Source organism: Akebia trifoliata, chromosome 12 (genome assembly GCF_017979445.1).
Source record: "Akebia trifoliata isolate Shusen 1 chromosome 12, ASM1797944v1, whole genome shotgun sequence".
Classification (NCBI taxonomy): Eukaryota; Viridiplantae; Streptophyta; class Magnoliopsida; order Ranunculales; family Lardizabalaceae; genus Akebia; species Akebia trifoliata.
Genome location: NC_141386.1, coordinates 24,926,823 through 24,946,515, shown reverse-complemented (window position 1 = coordinate 24,946,515; position 19,693 = coordinate 24,926,823). Strand labels below are relative to the sequence as shown.

Genomic DNA, 19,693 nt, shown 5'->3' with positions numbered 1-19,693 from the left:
CAATTATCAAAATAAATAGAATCGGAATCGAAAACACCAAAAAACCGAGTACCCATTGATTCTAATTGTCAAGAACAAATGAGAAAAAAAAAAGTATTTCAAATCATTGTAAAGTTATTTTTCTTTAAAAAAGTTAAAATATTATTTATGAATATTGACTTAGTTATAATTTGTCATATTAAAGATATAAATTAATGATTTTTTTTTCAAAAATAAAAAAAATTATCTTATTTAAAAGTAATAAATTTTTATAAGAGAGTCATTTTAAGCTTCAATCGATAATTTATATGAAAATTTGAAAAATTTTATATAACATGCATTAATTTTGAAATAAAAGAATACCTTAATTTATCTATAACATAAAAAGAAATGACAAAATAAACTGGTTTTGGGTACTGATGGTTATTCATTGGATAGAACGTAACGATTCTAGTTCTTATCAGTTTGGTTTCATTTTAGATCTGGTTCTAATCACTTCCACTAAAAAGAGAATCAGAATCGGGGTTTCTCAATTCTGATTCAGTTTTAACTAAATGAGTACCCATTTGCACCCCTAGTATTAAGGGGCACACCTAGTATTAAGGGGCACACTAACAATTTAAAAATATTGGATGGGTTGCTACCTGAAATAATTTCCAAAACGTATTGAGCTGTTAAAACACCTAAAAAATAAAAGTAGATGTAGACCTACCCATATGCTTTGGTGAATATTTAAGATACCCCTGTTTTTTCAAATCGATGACATGTCTTTTTTGAAGATTTTTACAAAATGACTTAAATGAACCCATCTTCAACTTCTAGCCAAAAATCCTTGAGAATCTTCTCCCCAAAACCAATAATCTTCAAGCTTTTCAATCTCTTGGATCAACCTATTCAACTTTATTTTCAGACTGCCTTCCATCTATGTAAGAAATCCGTATTTTTTCTTTTGGATCCATTGTATTTTACTTCACAAAAGTATAATCTTGCTCATAAGGTGATAAAATCTTAAGGTTAAAAGAAGCATAAAGAAAAATCAAGGGGTCTTTGCTTAGAGGTTTAAGATGATGTCATTTCCAATTAGTATTTCAGAATAGACCGAGGTCAAGGGTTGTATGTCAACAGTTTAAAAATCAGGGGTATCTCAAATATTTAAGAAAACATGGAGGACTATTTCTAAATCTCAACAAAACAAAAAAAGCAATAATAGAGTATTGCGCACTACGCACCATCCACATTATAGCAACCAACGAACTTTTAAAAAACAATCACCACTCACCCACTTTCCCTCCAATTTGTTCTTTCTCCTCAGCTTTTTGTTTTTTCCTTCACAGTTGAGGAACAGAGATAAGATCATATCTGCAACTTTTTCTTTTTAGTCAAAAAAAAAAAAAAAAAAAACCTACTTCACACCTTTGAGGATTCTCTACTTTATTTATTTATTTAAAAAAAAAATCAATATTTAATTTATTAAATAAAATAAATGATCTTCTATTTGCCATTTATTCTCCTTCTCTTCCTCTTCCAGTCTTACTTCCTCTTCTTCAAAACCCAAGACTTAAAACCCTAGAAATGCATTCAAGAGCATTTCCTCCAAACCCTAACCCTAACCCTGATTCTTTGCTTAGGTCTAGGGTTCTGTTCTACTCTCTCATCCTCTCAGCTTCTGTTTTGTTCTTCCTAGCTCTCCTAATTTTTCTCTTTTACATCTTTTACTCCCTCATTAATCGATCTCATACAAGCCCTTTCGTTTCAATCCCTCCATTAAAGTTGCAAAAATTCTCTTATAAAGAACTCAAATCTGCCACTAATACGTTTAACGAAGCAAATTTGATCGGTAAAGGTGGTTCTGGGATTGTTTTTAGAGGTATTCTCCAAAATGGGAAATCCGTAGCAGTCAAGAAGCTTGAAGCTTCGTCGTTACAGGCTGAACAAGAATTTCAGAATGAATTACAGATCCTAGGTGGTCTTCGATCCACGTTTGTTGTTTCTCTTTTGGGCTATTGTGTTGAGAAGAAGAGGAGATTTCTGGTTTATGAGTTTATGCCCAATGGGAGCTTGCAAGAATTGTTGTTTGGGGACAGATCAGTTACGTTGAATTTGAATTGGGATCAAAGGTTTCAGATTATTCTTGATATCTCTCGAGCACTCACATTTCTTCATCTCCAATGCTATCCACCAATTATTCATGGAGACATAAAACCAAGCAATGTTCTATTGGGTTTGGATTATCGTGCCAAGATTTCAGATTTTGGGCTTTCAAGGATCAAAACAGAAGGTGATTTCGGGCTTGGTGTTGATTTGTTCAGTCAGGATTTGGGTCGTAGTCAGGAGCTCTTGAAAAGCCAAGATCTTTTGGGAAATTCGGCGGTAAGTGTTCTTGGAGAAACTCCTTCAAATGAAATTCGGATTGAGGGCTGTACTACTGAGGTAGATTTTATTCACCCCTTGCAAGATTCTTCGTTTTCTAAGAACAGTAGATTATACAACAATGTAAAAACATTGAATTCGAATTCGTTGAATCTCAATGGTGTAAATGAGGATGATCTCAATGGTCTTAATCTAAAAGGGAAGGAAGTCTGCATCAGTGACATTGACGGCATTTCTTTAGATGATGAAATCCGTAGTATCGATCATTCTATGGAGTTGAATCTTAACGCTTCATCTCACCACATTGATGACTCTATGGACAGTTCAAAGCAATGGGGGAAGGATTGGTGGTGGAGACAAGATGGAAGCGGCGAATTATCTAGTAAAGATTACGTTTTGGAGTGGATTGGTAGCCAGATTGACCAATCATCAAGGAACCCTGATTGGGATGTTGAGAAGAACATCTCTCCATTGAAACTGAATTTGGATCACTCGACTCAATTAGATAAATCGGAGAATATAAGTGAACCCCAAATTGAGGGCCTAAGGTTTCAATTCCCCAAGGAGAAGCCTAAGAAGAAAGAATCAAAGAGTGGGAATAAAGCTATCAAGAAGAACAAGAAGATGCAAGACTGGTGGAAAGAAGAGCGACTTGCGGAGCTTAACAAGAAGGGTAATAAGCTAAGGAAGCTCAAAGCAAAGTGGGATAATGGGTTTAAATTCAAAATCCCAAATCTTGATATGGGTCAGTTTCGAAAGTGTAGTACTACTCGGAAACAGAATCATAATGTCGATTTCAATTTAAGAAATGGTTGGAAGAAGAAGAAGACCCATTCGTCGGTGAGTGAGATGTGGAGTCGGGAGCTGAGCAGCTCGACAAGCATGAGAGGGACCGTATGTTACGTAGCACCGGAGTACAGTGGGTGTGGGCATTTGATGGAGAAGACTGACATTTATAGCTTTGGGGTTTTGATTCTTGTAATTGTGTCTGGTAGAAGGCCTTTACATGTTCTGTCTTCACCCATGACGCTCAAGAAAGCTAATTTGATTAGCTGGTGTAGGCTCTTGGCTCAAGCTGGGAATGTGTTAGAACTTGTGGATGAGAGGTTGAAAGATGGGTATAATGCGGACCAGGCAAGTCTTTGCATCAACTTGGCTCTTACTTGCTTACAGAAAAGGCCAGATTTGAGGCCGGATATTGGCGAGATCGTTAAGGTTCTGAAAGGGGCGATGGATCCTTGCCCCGTACATTAGAATTCTTTCTGTTCATTTGGGTTTATTTGATGTCTTATAATATGAAAGTGCTACCTTCTAGTGTTTAAAAAAAAATCAAAATCAAAATTTCAAGATTGAATGAAGGTATGTGGGTTGGATACAATGTAGTTTTAATATAATATATTAATGTAAAATAGATGATTTCTTTTCAATTTATATATGAATATTTTAGGCTCTTGAGCTTCTTGGATGTTTCTTTCCTTTGTTCTCTAATAGCTACTGTGCTTTTCAGGACTGTTGTGGGGGTCAAGTTTCATTCATGTGTGGTATTTGCTAGTTACACTCATCTCTTTTAGCCTGTATTTGTGGTATTAATTTCACTAGAAGCGCCTTTGGATTCTTGCTGTAAATGGATCAGATCAGACTCAAAATCCAATTTGTTCTAATAAAAAAAAAAAACTTTGAATGTGAATCGAGGATTTCGATTTGGTAGGGATATTGGATCAACCATCTCCAAGTCCGATAGGGATCCAATAAAATGTGAGGAAGTATAAAATAATATCATATATCATATATTTGTTTAAATATACTAGTAGGGCATGTGCAAATGCATAGGGGTCTTTTTGTAATTACAAATATAATCAAAGGGCTTTTGAAGATATAATTAAAAAAAATAGGATTTTTATTTTAAAACTTTAAAAACTAATGACATGACATGTTCATGTGATTGTAATTTTATTGATTTTTAAAAATGATCTTAATAGTATTAAATTTAAATGTAAAGATAGTCATATATCTTTTTCTTTGGGATACAAAAAAAAAAGATCTATGATTTTGTACCTTTGCCACATCAACCTTGTATGATTTACCGTGTGCATTCATCATTATTCATTATAAAAATACAATACGACAAGAATGTGATCCAATGCTTATCGAATTGGTTCTGATTCTTATCTAATTTAATCTGGACCAAATCCATTGACAGCCCTATGCCCTATAGGGGGTGTAGGCCGGGGGAGGCAATGTTACAGATATTGCTATGGATAGATAATGTAAGGAAATCTTTAATCTAAAGATATTACTAAGCTTTCCGTCCAAAAGAAAAAAAAGTTGACTTGCCAAACTCGGACAAAACGTAATTTCAAAAGCTCAATTATTATTATTATTATTTTTTAAGAATCCCTTGGTACCGAGGAGGTTTAACTTCACAATGTTTTTTTATTTTTTATTTATTTTTATACTCTTTGGGTGATCTAGACATTCCTCCCACGTTTTGATGAATAACTGGATACTTGTGTTTATTAGGCAACTAAGACATACCTCATCTGACCTCAGTTTCTTAATGGGCTATGGGAAAAGACTCAAATGCCCTCATCTTCAATCTCAATTCTATTCAAAATCCCTTGATTTTCTTTCTCAAAAACCAATTATACTCAACATATCCGCCTGTTCAAGTTTCACCACAACAGGAATATCGGGTAAAGTCACAGGTAGGGAGACTCAATCTCACGACTCTGGGTGTTCATGTAATTTACATTTCTCATTTATTTCTAAATTTGTTAAAATTAGGTCTCTTTTTATCTTCTTTGTGGAGACTTTGGAACTGGTGGGATTACTAATTCATAACACTTTCCAGTTTATTTATTAAAAAGAAAAAGAAAAAGGAAAGAGACCAATGGTGATTGATAAGAGTGAGTGAGAGAGAAGAAATGGATGATGTGTAAAACAAAATAAAGGGGTTCAATTTTTCTTTCTTTACGGATCTAAAGAAGGGTATAGTGGTAATTTTATGACGATCCTTTTGAAAATTTTTCAACAATCATTTTCACCATTTATTGTTAATTTCATTTGAGGATATTTTGGTAATTCAAAATTTTGTAATTGTTTTTGACAAAAAAAAAAAAAAATTCTAAAAATGGTCCAAAACTGTTTTGGAAATTAAAATCAATAGTTAATGGAAATTTCGTTATTTTTCATAGTGCTTTTGGGAATTCTCAGTTAATCTTGGCCAGTGTGAACTAATTAAGGTGGTACCGTAATTTCCATTTTCGCCCGTCTTTTGGCACAAATTGAAAATCCAATTGATTTGTGAATTTGCTTTTTGTAGCAGACTGAACTGTGAATGTTAAGGAAACCATATAAAAATCTTTGTATCATGTTTGTGATTCCGACTTATTTTATTTTATTTTATTTTTTCTTTTTTTCCATTGTTCTTTGATGGATTTCTCTACTTTCAACTATGAAGGTTGTGCTCAAATTCTCTTGAGCACAATCTTTATAGCACGGAATCCAATTGTCTATAAAACTTGGACAATGCCCCTTTGTAAGGTAGAGAAAAATAGGTAAGGGACAGATCCTTCGTAGTGTGTTTTTCCAATAGTTCCTTATAGCACTTTTGGCACTCTATCAATTGTTGAAAAAAGCTAGAGAAAGAAAGCACTACGAAAGATTCGCTCCCGAGAGAACAATTAATGGGTCATTTCCTTGCCATAATGCCTTGTCGACTACAAATAGATAAAAGTGCTCTATTGGATTCTTCGTTCCATTGTAACATATGCTTTGGACTCACAAATTTAGCAAATATTCTGTCTACAAGATTGCTTCAAAGCAAATGGAGAGTGATGCACATTGCACATTGGGATTAGACCTAAGTTGTATGCTACAATTCCTTTGATACTAGTCGTTAAATTCTCTTTTTTTCTTCATAATCAACGCTTTAACTTCTTCACTAGCCCTGGTTTTCCATGGGGTATATCTGTGATTAATTGCCTCATGAGTCTAGCCTTTGTATGTAGGTCGAGTCGAAAAATTAGTTTAGTTTTTATTTTTCATTTCTTCACATTGTCTCTTTGTGAGGAGGCTCAGCTCTAGGTTGATTTTCCATTCACCAGGATTTTCTCGAGCACTTATTTACGCTTCTACTTCTATCTGTTACGAGATATCTAAATTTTCTCAATTGTTCTACTTGATGTGTTCAAAATGTTCTTGCGACGATTTTAACATTCCCTCTCACATATATTCTTCCTATTGGTATTGCCGTTGGCTTTATGGGTTTGAGCAAGGGCTTCTACTTTGTGATCTACTTGTATGGCTTCTCCAACTTAAATGTCATATTTATGATTGTAAGCTTGTTTTGATCTTTCCCATAGATGATGTCTAAGATACGGATTAAGAAAATCGAATTTCATTCACCGAAGATAATTTCCAAGACCTTCTCCTATTAATTATATTTCGACACTCAAGTCATTAGCAACTCTTACCAATATAAAAGCTTTGCTCCATTGTATTATAAATATGAGAAATTTCTAGGATCCTTGGATTGATTTTTCCTAGGATTTCTCCAAGTTTTTCTTTACCATGCCAGTTTTTGTGATTTAAAGGATACAATTATTTTTTTGCACATTGTTTAGCCTTGGTCTAGGGAAGTGTTCGAGGCCCTAAAGAGAGCCAAACATTATGCCAAACATTTTTAAAATAGGGGTTAGAAGTTTTATAACGGGCTGATTTTTTGTGATGATGATTTCTATGGTGAAGAGATCATCCTCACTAAAAATCAGCTCATTCCAAAACTTCTAACCCTAGTTTACAAGTTGAAGAATCAAGGACCTTCCGATTTTTATAAATAATTTTTGATGAGGTCAGAAATTTTGAAATAGGCTGATTTTTGGTGAGGATAATCTCCTCATCATAGAGATCATCCTAACAAAAAATCAGCCCATTCTTAAACCTCTTTACTCATACATTGAAAAAATGTTTGACTCTCTTTAGGGAGAAGACCACCATTTGGTCTATTGGATATGTAAGATATTCTTGAGAGATTGTACTGACTTCTGACTTAGGAAATACTTCTCAACTTGTAGCTCATATTTAAGATTTGTTGATCCGGAGGTTACACCCTCTTTATTATTAAGAACTAGAAGGTGGCATGTGAAACACACACATGAATTTATAATTTTAAATGTTAATTAAAGGATTTCTAAAGATTGCATGGTAAAAAAGGATATTTTTGTAATTTTAAAAATTAAAAAAATATAATTGTAAGACTATGATTTGCAATTTTCTTGTTATTTGTCCAACATGAGCCTGATTATTTTAAGTTTAGGAAAATGCTGAAGTAACTATGAAATTGACATCGATTCACGCATTGCTGATGTGGATGTAGGGATATCGATGGGTCGGTTCCTATTCAATTCTTATGAAAATTAGAATCATAACCGCTATATTTCATTGATTCCGGTTTTAAAAGAAGTGGAATCGAAATCAGAACTGCCAAAAATCACAGGTACTTGTTGGTTCCAATTCTCAAGAATCGAAAGAGAAAAATATTTCAAAATCATTACAATTTTTCTTTCTTTCTTAAAACTAACATATTATTTGTAAAGTATTAACTTAATAATAATTTGTTCCACTAAAAAGATGATTTAATAATTTTTATTTTCAAAAATTAAAATTTATCTCTTTTACAGGTAAAAAAATTAAAAAGAAATGACCCATTTTAAACTTCAATATTTAGCTTATAAGATATTTGAAGAACTTTGTTGTATAATATATGTTAATTTTAAAATATAGGAAAAACCTTCAATCATGTATAATATGTAAAAATAAATGATAAATTAAATTGATTTCGGATACCTATCGGAGAGATCCTAATGGTTTTGATTCCTATCGATTCGGTTCCATATTAGACCCAGTTTTACTCAGTTCCAATAAAAAGGGAACCAAAATTGGGATTTTCAATTTCAGTACCGGTTTGATTCCAGGTAAATAGATAACCATTGACACTCCTACATGGAAGTATGTATGGAGTCATATATGCTTTTCATCGAGATATGAGGGAAAGCATCTATGGTTAATGTTACTCCAGCACAACTCTTAAACCATATTTTAGTGTCCAACCACTCTTAGTCCACCTTCTCTCATTGAAAACGTAAAGATATTTGAATGGAAAATGCTGAAGTAACATTGAAATTGACATCGTTAGGACATTGCCGACTTGGATGTGTCTATAGAACCATATATGCTTTTCATCGAGACACAAGTGAGAAGCATCTATGGTTCTGTGCACACCAAAGTCCTAAACGATGTCAATTTCAGTGTTACTCCACCACGACTCAATTTGAATTTAAGGAATTTAAGGCCATGCTTGGTACAAAGCAAATCATTTGCAAATGCATATGATTTGTTGGAATCTAACTTACAGATGCTTGGTTACATCTTGAATTTTTTTCGCATTACAAATCATTTGCGGTGCAAATCTTTTTTGCATATGCAAATGATTTGTATGGTACCAAGCAGGGCCTAAGTGTAAAAACGAGTCTCCATCATCCATGGATAGTTAAAGTTGTTCATGGCATTAATCATAAAGTGTAACATGATTTTAGTCATTAAATTGATTCACGATTGTATTGTCTAGTTCCTATAAAATAGGTTAAGCGTCTACTGGATCGCTTTAGTTGGTTTTTCAAAAATACCAAAAATAACCCTCCCACTCATGTTTTTTATTCCTAAGGCAAATGATCTATTGTTCTGTGACAGGGGCCGTATGTCAGAAGGGGCCTCAGAAATAAAACCTACATATTTCTTCATTCATCAATCTAAAATACCAACAAATCAAAGAGTCTTACAAAATTAAACTATAAAAGAGAACCGTATCAAATAGTCCTACAAAAATAAACGATCGAAGAGAACCCTATCGTTGGGAGAAAGTTTACACTTACAACATTTATTTGATAGTAAGGACAAAAGGTAGTTTTAGAGAAATTGAAATAAACCATAGGTTTTACGAACTAAGTCCGTTGGCACTTGCATTTCATTTTGCTTTCTGACCAAACTACTGGATAGATTGGTATGTGTTGCGAAACAACTTTGTGTTTCTTGAAACTTTGATCTATCATATATCCTTCTTTGCCATAACTTACTCCTCAAGAATTTTTATTATCCAATATGATTCCCTTTTTCGGTACCATACCCTATAAATACACATGCATGGCTTTGGCATGGATGTTCGATTTACAATATTCCTTGATATATTTCATGAAAAAATAATCATAGAATACATTAGTTTTTGTGATATAAAAAATTAATTTTTTTTATTAATAGAATCAAATTACTCCTTTGTTTTTTATGAATTGATTGTTAATGAAAAGTTCGACAACGATTGACTAATTGAACAGGGTGCACTGAAGCTCTATCATTATATGATACGGTATGTACATTGTTGTAGCCATTGATGAATACTATTTTTTTTCTTCTTGAGTAAAAAGGCAATATAAAGAAGGAAGATTCATCATTATCAAATTCAAAGCCATGTTCCAATCGAGTCATGCATGTTTTATGGTTGAGGGCCATACGTGTTTTAGAACCTACATTCCTTACCTTCCATGGCCTTTGTATTGCAACATACGGATTGTCTCTGTCTAACTCGATCCCGTATTCCGCGATCCAATCAAAAGACGCTTCTACCTCTTCTACAATCACGATTTGTGTAGTTGTAATTAAGTAGGTTTTGGGGTGCTAAAATGAGAAGCTCATCTGTTTGAATAGCATGAATACTTTCAACTGCTTGTGTTGCAGCAACGGCGCACCACATTCCTGTGAAAAAAATAGACAAAACACCTAAGATAAATTTATAAAAGCAACAAAAAAAATAAAAGATGTATGAATTTTTTAAATGAACAAACTATGTGTACTACATTATCACATTATTATAATCCTAAAAAAAAATTCACTATCATATAATGTATTTTTTATCTTTTAAATAATTAATTGGCAAAAAAAGAAAATATTCTTGCTATTTCTTGAGATTCCTAAAATACTTAAAACATATTAGAAACCCAAGGTGATCAATTTGAGGGTTCAGAGATTAAACTATCCCATTAAATAAGGTGGATTCTACTAATTTCTATGTATACTAGAATTTGTCCGTGCCTATGGCTTTTCTTAGAAATGGCAAGAGCAACTCCATCAGAGGGTTTTAAAAAATGCCTTTAAATTGGTATCTACTTCAAAATAAAGGCTCCAAGCTACTACACTATTCAAACACTAAAAAATGTGTAAGTGTTGCTATATTGGCACTCTAATTTTTTACTTATCATACTCTAATTAAAAGGAAAAAGAGAATTGCTATTGGCACCCCAACTTTAACTTATTGCACCCCAATTTCTTAAATTATTTATCACACCCCAAGTAAGAATTAACACATTCAATGTTTGGATAAAAAATTTACCAAATTGTTTGTATCAAGTTGCATGTCAAGCATTTCATCTAACCAAGGTATCACTAAATAATACCTAACAATTATTTTGTGAATTGACCAATTATCTATGCACACCCTCCATGAACCATGCTTCTTTTACATCAATATAATGGGCATTGCACACAAGGGCTCATAGGTTCCTAGATGAACCCCTTGCTTCATAACTCCTGTACTTGGGTTAACATTTGGGTAAGCTAACTCTAGGCACCAAATCAATATGGTGTTGTGTGTTTCTCATAGTTGGCAGTCGTCAGCTACATAGGCATTGCTAACCGGTTGGTCTCAACCACTTTAGCTATAAGAACATAAGCAACTTCCTTCCCCAGAGAGCCTTCTACAAATTGTTAATGAGCGGAGTGGCCCAAGAGCTTATAAAGAGAAAGACAAGGCAATTTGTGTCCGATGTGAGACTAAACTCAACACAACATTTGGGGTGATCAAATAATTGTCTCTTCTACTTTTTGAACTTGGGAAATTTCTCATATCTCAAGGGAGTAAGAACAACTTTAACCACAAAAACAAAAAATTTGTTGTCACCAAGGTGAATAGTCCTATTATCAAATTGTCATTGCTTTTTTCAACAAGAGATGACATGCTTCCATCGCAACCACATTCTTGGAATATTTTTCCCAATTGAAATGGAACAAGACATTGTTGCATTACCTTAACATTTTCTCAAATCTTGAACCATGATATCCGACAAAGCTTTGGACGTGGTTGGACATTTAGGAACAACTTAGCTACCATCTCTCTGAAGATCAAATTCATACAGTTTCCTCCAGCAATAATTACATTGCATAACAATCTCTTGATGAACACTGGGTCTTGAAAATGTTATTGTGAAGCTATCAGAGTCAATGTTCTTTGGAGCCAACCTAGTTCGATGTACAACAGAGTTGGGAAATTCTTGATCATCATGTGTCATCTCAACTTCCTAAAACTCAAGCAATTCTTAGTCATGGGTAGCCCTCTGATGATCAAAGGATTAATGTTAATTTCTTCTCAAAGAAAGTCCTGAATTATTTTTGCAAGTATCATTTCCACTAACCTAGGCATGATGAATAGATAAAGGAAATAGAATGTGGTACTAGATATATAGTGTGTTCTTTATCAAGGTAAACTTCCCCCTTTGGATAAATATCTCAACGTCGGGCCTTGATTGCTATATTGATGAGAAGAAAAATGTAATAAAGGATCACCCTGGGTAAGACTTTGTGATCTTCCAAAAAAGTAAGGCCAAGAAGCCATTGAGTAGAATGGAGAATGGTGTAGATAATTAAAACACTCAAGAGTAATCAACTACTACCCCCTACTTCACTCATAGACTTGAAAAAAATCAAGGAAACAAAGTCCTAAGGAATTGGGTAGTTTGACTCTAACGCTGTGTTTGGATTGAGAGAAATGGAGAGAAAAGATGAGAAAATAAATGAGTTTCTCCCATTTCTCTTGTTTGGATTGTTAAGTCGGGAGAGAGAAGAGAAAAAATTGGAGAGAATAGAAAAGAAAAAAGGTGAGTTTTCTTTCTCTCCAAAAGTCGAGAGATTTGGAGACAAATCCTTTTAAATTATTTTATAATTTCAACTCTGCCCCTAGATCTCTTTTAAGACATTTTAAAATTCCAAAACTATCCCAATTTCTCCCGTCAATCCAAACATGGTGGAAAGAAACTGAGTTTCTCTACTTTTCTCTTCTCTTCTCTTCTTTTATTGAATTTTTCTTCTCTCCACTTCTCTCAATCCAAACATAGTGTAACTGAGGGTACTCCCCTACCCTAAGAAAATGAACCCTCGCTATTGTCACTGGCATCCGCATATAATATAGACTGACCACACTTGCCCAGATCTTGATAGTCATACTAGATGATATTTGAGGCTGCATACCTTTGTGACTACTAATTTCAACAAATGGTGTTGAATGAGAGAGAGAGAGAAAGGTTCACCAAGGCTAACTTGTTAATGAGACTAAGCCGATCAAATCAATGTAAGAGTCCCCCTCCCCCTCTTACATATAGTCACCAAATTCTACAATTTATTGAAAAAAAATCACCATTAAATCTTGATAATGTATACAACTACCATATATTAGACCCAAAATAAAAATAAAATAGGAGAAATCTAAAGATGTGTTGCTTAACTTGATTGTGATTATAAGATTCTTGAGCCGATCTTAAATCCAAGTCGATCAATGAGATTAGACTTTTGTTAAAATTCAGACTTTTTGCATAATTGCTTTGAGATCCAACTCGAGATGCCAAAAAGATTAAAGAGAGAGATTCTCTACGGAGAGTAGTTAACATGGTCATTATAGGTTTCAATGATTTCTAGGGTTTTAACTAGGGAAAATTAATTAAGGGACCCTGGTAGAGGGCCTTCTTTCTTAGTAGTCCATAAGTCTTGGGGGTTTATTAATAATCCATTTGGTAAACTTTTCTCTTTCTAAATAGTCCCTGGATTTCATCTCCCACATTTCTCATGATTGAATGCCCTAACCGTTCAAACTCATCGTTTTCATCTATAAAATTGGATTTTTCGCATCACAATCGATTTTTGAAGATTCAATTCTATCGAAAAGGATTTTAGAAGGAAGAAGAAGCCATTTTCAAGGGGGGGTTTTTCAAACATTTTAAAGATTTATGTAAAAAACTAGGGTTTTTTACTCTTTTTTTTCTTAGTTTTTGGATGAAAATCGACCAAGAATGGTTCTTTTGGGTTGAAATCATTTAAACAAGTCATTATCTCAAGTTTTTAATCAATCTTTCCATATATTTTAGTAAAAAAACCTCAAAAATTGAAAATGGGTGGGTTTTACTAGTGTAAGTTCACCACTTCTTATTTAAAAAGTGGTGAACTTGACAGTAGAAATTGTGAACTCAACAATAAATAAAAAAGTGTCAAGTTCGACAACAAAAATTGTGAACTCGACAGTGATGAGGGACCATTAAGAAAGAATAAATTTACTAAAAACCCTATCAAGCTAACATGCAAAAATTAGGGACTATTTAGAAAGAAACCCTTCTGCGAGCGTTCTTTAAGTAATTTTCCCTTTTAACTAAAACCAAGCGGGCAAAAGAAATAGAGAAACATCAGTTGAAACGAAAGTTGCATTGTGGGCAAAAGAAAAATCTCTTGGACTACAGATGTATTTCAAAAGTGCGATTTTGGAGATCCTCGGAAACCCGACCACATTAGGAGTGGATTCTCTGTAGCATTCTTACACGATTAACAGAGTGCCACGTCAACCCACGTTTATGGTACAATATTGAAAAGTCTTTCAAAATTGGAGGTTCAATGATCGTCCATTTTCAATATCATGGATCATCTAAAAAGAGAGTCAGTGATTGAGTAACATTGAAATTGACATCATTTGGGACATTGGTGTGCACAAAACCATAGATGCTTTTCACTCGTATCTCGATGAAAAGTGTCTATGGTTCTATAGACACATCCATGTCTGTAACAATGTCAATTTCAATGTTACTTCAGTATTTTCCAAAAAATAACTCTTTTTTTTTATCATACAATATATCTGATTTGTTATCTCTTTTTAAAGTGATGTTTTGAGGGATGTAGAAGAAGCGTTACAGGAAAATGAGGTTATAGAGCATCCGTTCCCATCACGTTGCATCCTCAAAAAATATATATTTTTTAAAAAAATTGTCGTTTTGGCATCGTAGTGACTCTCGTACGGATAAAATACCAAACTACCTAAGATCTAGGTAAGTGTTCGGTTATAAAGAGGAAAAGGTGTTAGGCACCCCTCTCTCCATCAAATGACAGTAACCTTAACAACATGGTCATTTTTGATAAAAAGAAATAAAAAAGATCGAATGATCGACTACTTGTACCCTTAAAAGTAAAGGGTTTGAAAGAGATGATCCTCATTAAAATCTTTTCTTAAGAACATACTTTTTGAAAATTGTTGGCTAATGGCTTATGGGCCCATTCTCATAGGTTAAGAAGGGCCTAATCACCGACGACCTCAACACTAGTTGAGTGGGATGTGTGCAATTTGTGTTTAGGGGTTTAAAATGACTACAACCCTTACACTTTCGACCGAATCAAAGTTCGATCTACCGGAGGTAGGGGAGGGTATTCATGGCATCTTATGGCTCTCTAAATAAAATTAAAAAAATGAGGAGAGAGGTAGAAGAGGGAGATGGAGAGGGAAGAGATGGGAACTAAAATAAAAATCCTACTCTAAACTCACCTTAAAATTTTTACTTTCTTCTTTTCTTCTTCTTAATCCTCAAAGGAGTCATTTTGATCTTGATTTTAAAGTGTTAAGACTTTAAGGATAAAAGTGGAAGTTATTCTAGTGTAAGGATTGATATAGTTGAGATGTTTGTAATGTAGAGATTTGAGAGGGATGAACTTTAAGATTGATAGTTGTGAGTTGAGAGATTTTTTAGAGGGATTAAAAGGGGTAAAAGAGATTGAGAGTTGAGAGGATTGAGAGAGGGGATTTCAAGCATGAGTTTTTTTTAGAGGGAGTGATTTTTTTCATTATTCATTTATAAGTTTTGAGGATGACTTTTGGGGTTAGAAATGTTAAAAATAGAAAATTAAAGGATAATAACATGAGGTGTAGGCATTAGAGGGTTGTTATTTTAGGGTTGGGGAGGGATATTTGTGGAAGATGGTTGTTTTAGATTCAAATATATAGGATCTTTCAACCCATATGGGTTGAGTGTTAGGTGGGTTAAGATGAATGAGTTTTGGTTAGAAGAATAGTGGTGTAAGGGAGTGATTGTTGATATTTTGGGAAGGTGGAGGAAATGGAGACATGTGTCAAAAATGTATGGTGTATGTGTTAGATGAGTTAATTAAAGAAAGGGGGTGTGAAGATAACTTGTGATGAGGGTTTAGTGAAAGTGATGGGGGTAGGTTATAACATGGGATGTGGGTTGTTGTATGGGTTATGTAGCTTTTAGGTGTAATGATGAGATTAGATAGAATGATTTTGGGAGGTGAAGGGTGGTACTGACAAGTGTTTCCCTTGATGATCAAGGGTTGCATGGACCTTGATTGGTGTTGATTAAGGTTAGGTTTGTACTTGTTTGAGTTGGACTTTTGACTTGATGAGTGTTTAAGTCTTAGGATTGGCTTGAGTCTAGGATTTGGGTTGCATGGGATTTAACTTAGGTTAAGGCATTGGCTAGGGTTAGGCTTGTTTTAGGATGAGGTTAAAATGATTTTTAAAAGGTAGAACATTGGTGGGCCTTAAGACGTTTTCGAATTCGGGGTTAGAAGGGTGAGAGGTTGAGAAGATGATGGGTTTAGAAGGCCTCATTGTGAGTCTATGAAACCTTTGGGGGGGTTTTTGGGACCTTTTAATTTGATCAAAACGTCAATTTTTGGTGATTTAGGCATTTTAGGCCCGTTGGCAGATTTTGCTAGGAAAACTGATATTTTGGATCATTTCGAGTGGGGTCCATTCAAATTGGGATGTCTACAATGATGTTTTGAGGGTTGTAGAAGAAGTGTTACATGAAAATGAGGCTACGAAGGATCCGTTCTCACCACGTTGCATCCTCATTCTCTTTATTTTCCATCTCTCACATGTTTGTGTTTTGTTTTTCAAAATAACCCTCGTAGTTTGTTAATTTCTTTTCCCTAAAATAGGCTTTGGTGAATTAAGAAAAGACTCGTGATAATCTAACCCCCTCCCTTGCGACATATGCCCCCTACGTCCCCATCACAAAATCGTAGATCATAGAATTTTTCCTTCTACACCCCATAGCATTGGTTCATGTTTTTATTTATTTATGCCACAAGCTGAGCACAAGGACCCTTCTTAGTAAGTTAAAAAGATTAGTTACTAACCCCGAGGGGTTGGTTCAATGGAAATTTCGATCAATAAGCGCTTAATGCCCATAGGTCGTGTGTTTGATACCCAATATCAACACTAATTCCTCAGGGGCCACTTGTGAGGGCACACCCTCACTTACTTGGTGTGTGTGATGTCTGAGTGTTTAACGTTCCCTGGACAAAGCTCAGATACGAGCTTGGTTCGTTGTTTACAAGGATACCCTGTTATCAAAAAGAAAAAAAAAGATCAATTAGTTTTTAATGTTGAATTTTAATTTTAGATTTGAGAGCTCAGTGAACCTCGATTTTAAACACGTTGGGTCAAGCCTACATACACATCTTTTATTATTATTATTATTATTATTATTATTATTATTTAGTAGGATTTGAAATCTCACCTAGTCGTTAATCCTTTACAAACAATAAACACTTTTCTTAGTTATGAACTAAAGTTTTCCATCACCTTGTAGCATCCGAAAACATGATCGGATGAGGATGAAATGCTAAGAAATTTGAAAGTAAAATTTAAAAAAAAAAATATATCATTTTTCGCTGTTGAATTTTAAATTTAAATTTAAGTGTTCAGTAGCCACCCACTTTCAAAACCTTGGATCAAGATAAAAATAATTGATTTTTTTAAAAAGAAAAATTAATCTGAATTTTCTATGAAATCTAAAGGGCCATTTTGTTGTTGGATTGGTGATTTATATTGATTCAACGACCCTTAGTAAGATGTGAAATCTTACTATATTAGTAAGAGAAACTAAATGGATTTTTTTTTTCTTCTACTAAATTGTGTGAGGGTTAATTTCTGAAATAAAAAACACCCACCTCTTGAGAGAGAGAGAAAAGGGAGAGAATGAGGATGCAACGTGGTCCAATGAAATATTGAGGTTTGTACAGTCTCCAAAGCAAAGAGTGGGTTTCCAAAATCGAACCGTCCAAAAGTCAAGCCGTTGACGCAGCCACAATGTGTTTATTTACTACTCATAAAATCCATGTATCTTTGCCGAAAGTGTAATTCCACGTGGACCAATAAATGACTTCAGCAATTACAAACCTAAACTTCGGTCTGACATAACGGCTAGTTTTGCCTTAACAACCTTCAACGGCTAGTTATGCCTTTTCCTTCTCTTCCTATAATTAATAAGTAGAGGACAAAAACCACTCCCTCTTATATAATAAAGATGTACAAGTGTGAAGTTGTAACATTGTCTTCTTCAAGAGCTGGTCTTCTCAGAACTCTTCTCTTCTACAGTTTGAAATTGCAAATCTGATACAAATCCTACATTGCTCGCGAAAAGCCAAACAAGGACGGCTCCACAAAGGTGGAGGCTTCGCTCGACCAACCCAAGTTGTTCTGTTTCATCAACAGAGAAGAGAAGGAGCTGCTATAGCTCCCCATTGACAGGTTTTATGTTGTATGTCTACAATTACAATAGATGATGAATACTTCAATTTCTCATGTTTAACACTTGCACCATTTCTTTTCAAAGTATCACTTATTAATGGTAATACATTACCATTTACCTTACGATACGATATAGGATATATTGGATGTAAATTTTGTAATGTCTTTTGAATTATTATGTTAAAGTGAAAATGAAAATCATCCCTTAACTGGCATAAATTTGCAAGTTTGTTATATTACTTTATTACTTTATTTAAAGTAGTTATTTTGTTCAAAATTTTAAAATATCTTAATTTTTAATTTATAAGTTAGTTTGCAATGAAAATAGTATTGATAGAAAATTATTGTTGTCTATTTACAACGAGAGTTTTCTGATCACGTCATTTTTGTTGTAGAACCCAACTTATAGATCAGAAGTTATGATACTTTAAAAAATTTGAAACAAAATATTTCTTTTAAGGGTAAAAAATGTTTTGTTGGTTGCAATATAAAGTTGATATGTATTGTAAATTTAGGCAACTTAAGGGATGGTTTTCATTGTCTCTTTATAATAATTAAAGGTTCAAATGATTTTACAAAGAATAATATTTATAAAATTACAATACAAAATTTATAAATATATATAAATACATACACACACATGTGGATGTTAACATTCTTCACCACATTCACTTTCTAATAATACTTTTGTTCATTTTTATCTTTTAATGAAAAATAAATGATATAATATTTTTTGCAATGATATTATTGTTAATATAATAAATCTTATGAACACATTTATAAAAATGTTATTGATATTGATTGTCAAAGTATTTACTGCAAATAAGATATTAAAATTTAAAGATTAAAATGCCATTAGCATTTATCATATAAAAGATCAATATATCATTGTCTTTTCATTAAAAAATAAAATGAGCATAGGTATTATTTAAAAGTAAATATGACAGAAAATTCTAACATTCATTATGTTAGTATTCTCCTATATATTCACTTTTCAATAATACGCTTCCCATTTTGTCATTTAGTGAAAAAAATAAGGATATGTTGATCTTTTACATAATGAATGTTAAGAGTATTTAATATTTATATTTAAATATTTTATTTGTAGTAAATGCTTTGGTAATCTATGCCAACAAACACTTTTATAAATATTTATATAAATTTTTTATATTTACGACAATGTCATTGCACAAAAACTAATATATCTTTATTTTTTTTTTTACTAAAAGATAAAATGAATAAATAAATAAATAAATATATATATATATATTTATCTGAAATACTATTTTCAATAAACATACATTTAATATCCTTGGCATCGAAGCATAGGCATTCTCATGAACAAAAAGAAAAAGGTTATTAGTTATTTTTATAAAAGAAAATTATAACAACATTTTCCTTGTCATATGTTAATGTTTACTGCAACATTTCACCTTTTTTTAATCTTTTGGGTTCCTTGTTGCTTTATATTTTGTTATTATTTTCATGTTGTGGCGACATCTTCCACCATAGATGCCATGTAAATCCAACATAGACAATCTATAACACATGACGTAAAACAACAAGCCAGCCATACGATGTAGTTTTTCCTATGGATTTAGAAAATATGTTAGATTTGAGGTTACTCACTGCTATTAGTTTTCCATTATTAGAAAT

The 19,693-nt window shown here is 33.2% G+C and overlaps 1 pseudogene; it reads left to right on the top strand.

The window, feature by feature from the left end:
* Window positions 1-1,378: 1,378 nt before the first annotated feature.
* Window positions 1,379-3,776, top strand: LOC147389138 (putative receptor-like protein kinase At1g80870 pseudogene; annotated as a pseudogene).
* Window positions 3,777-19,693: the final 15,917 nt, after the last annotated feature.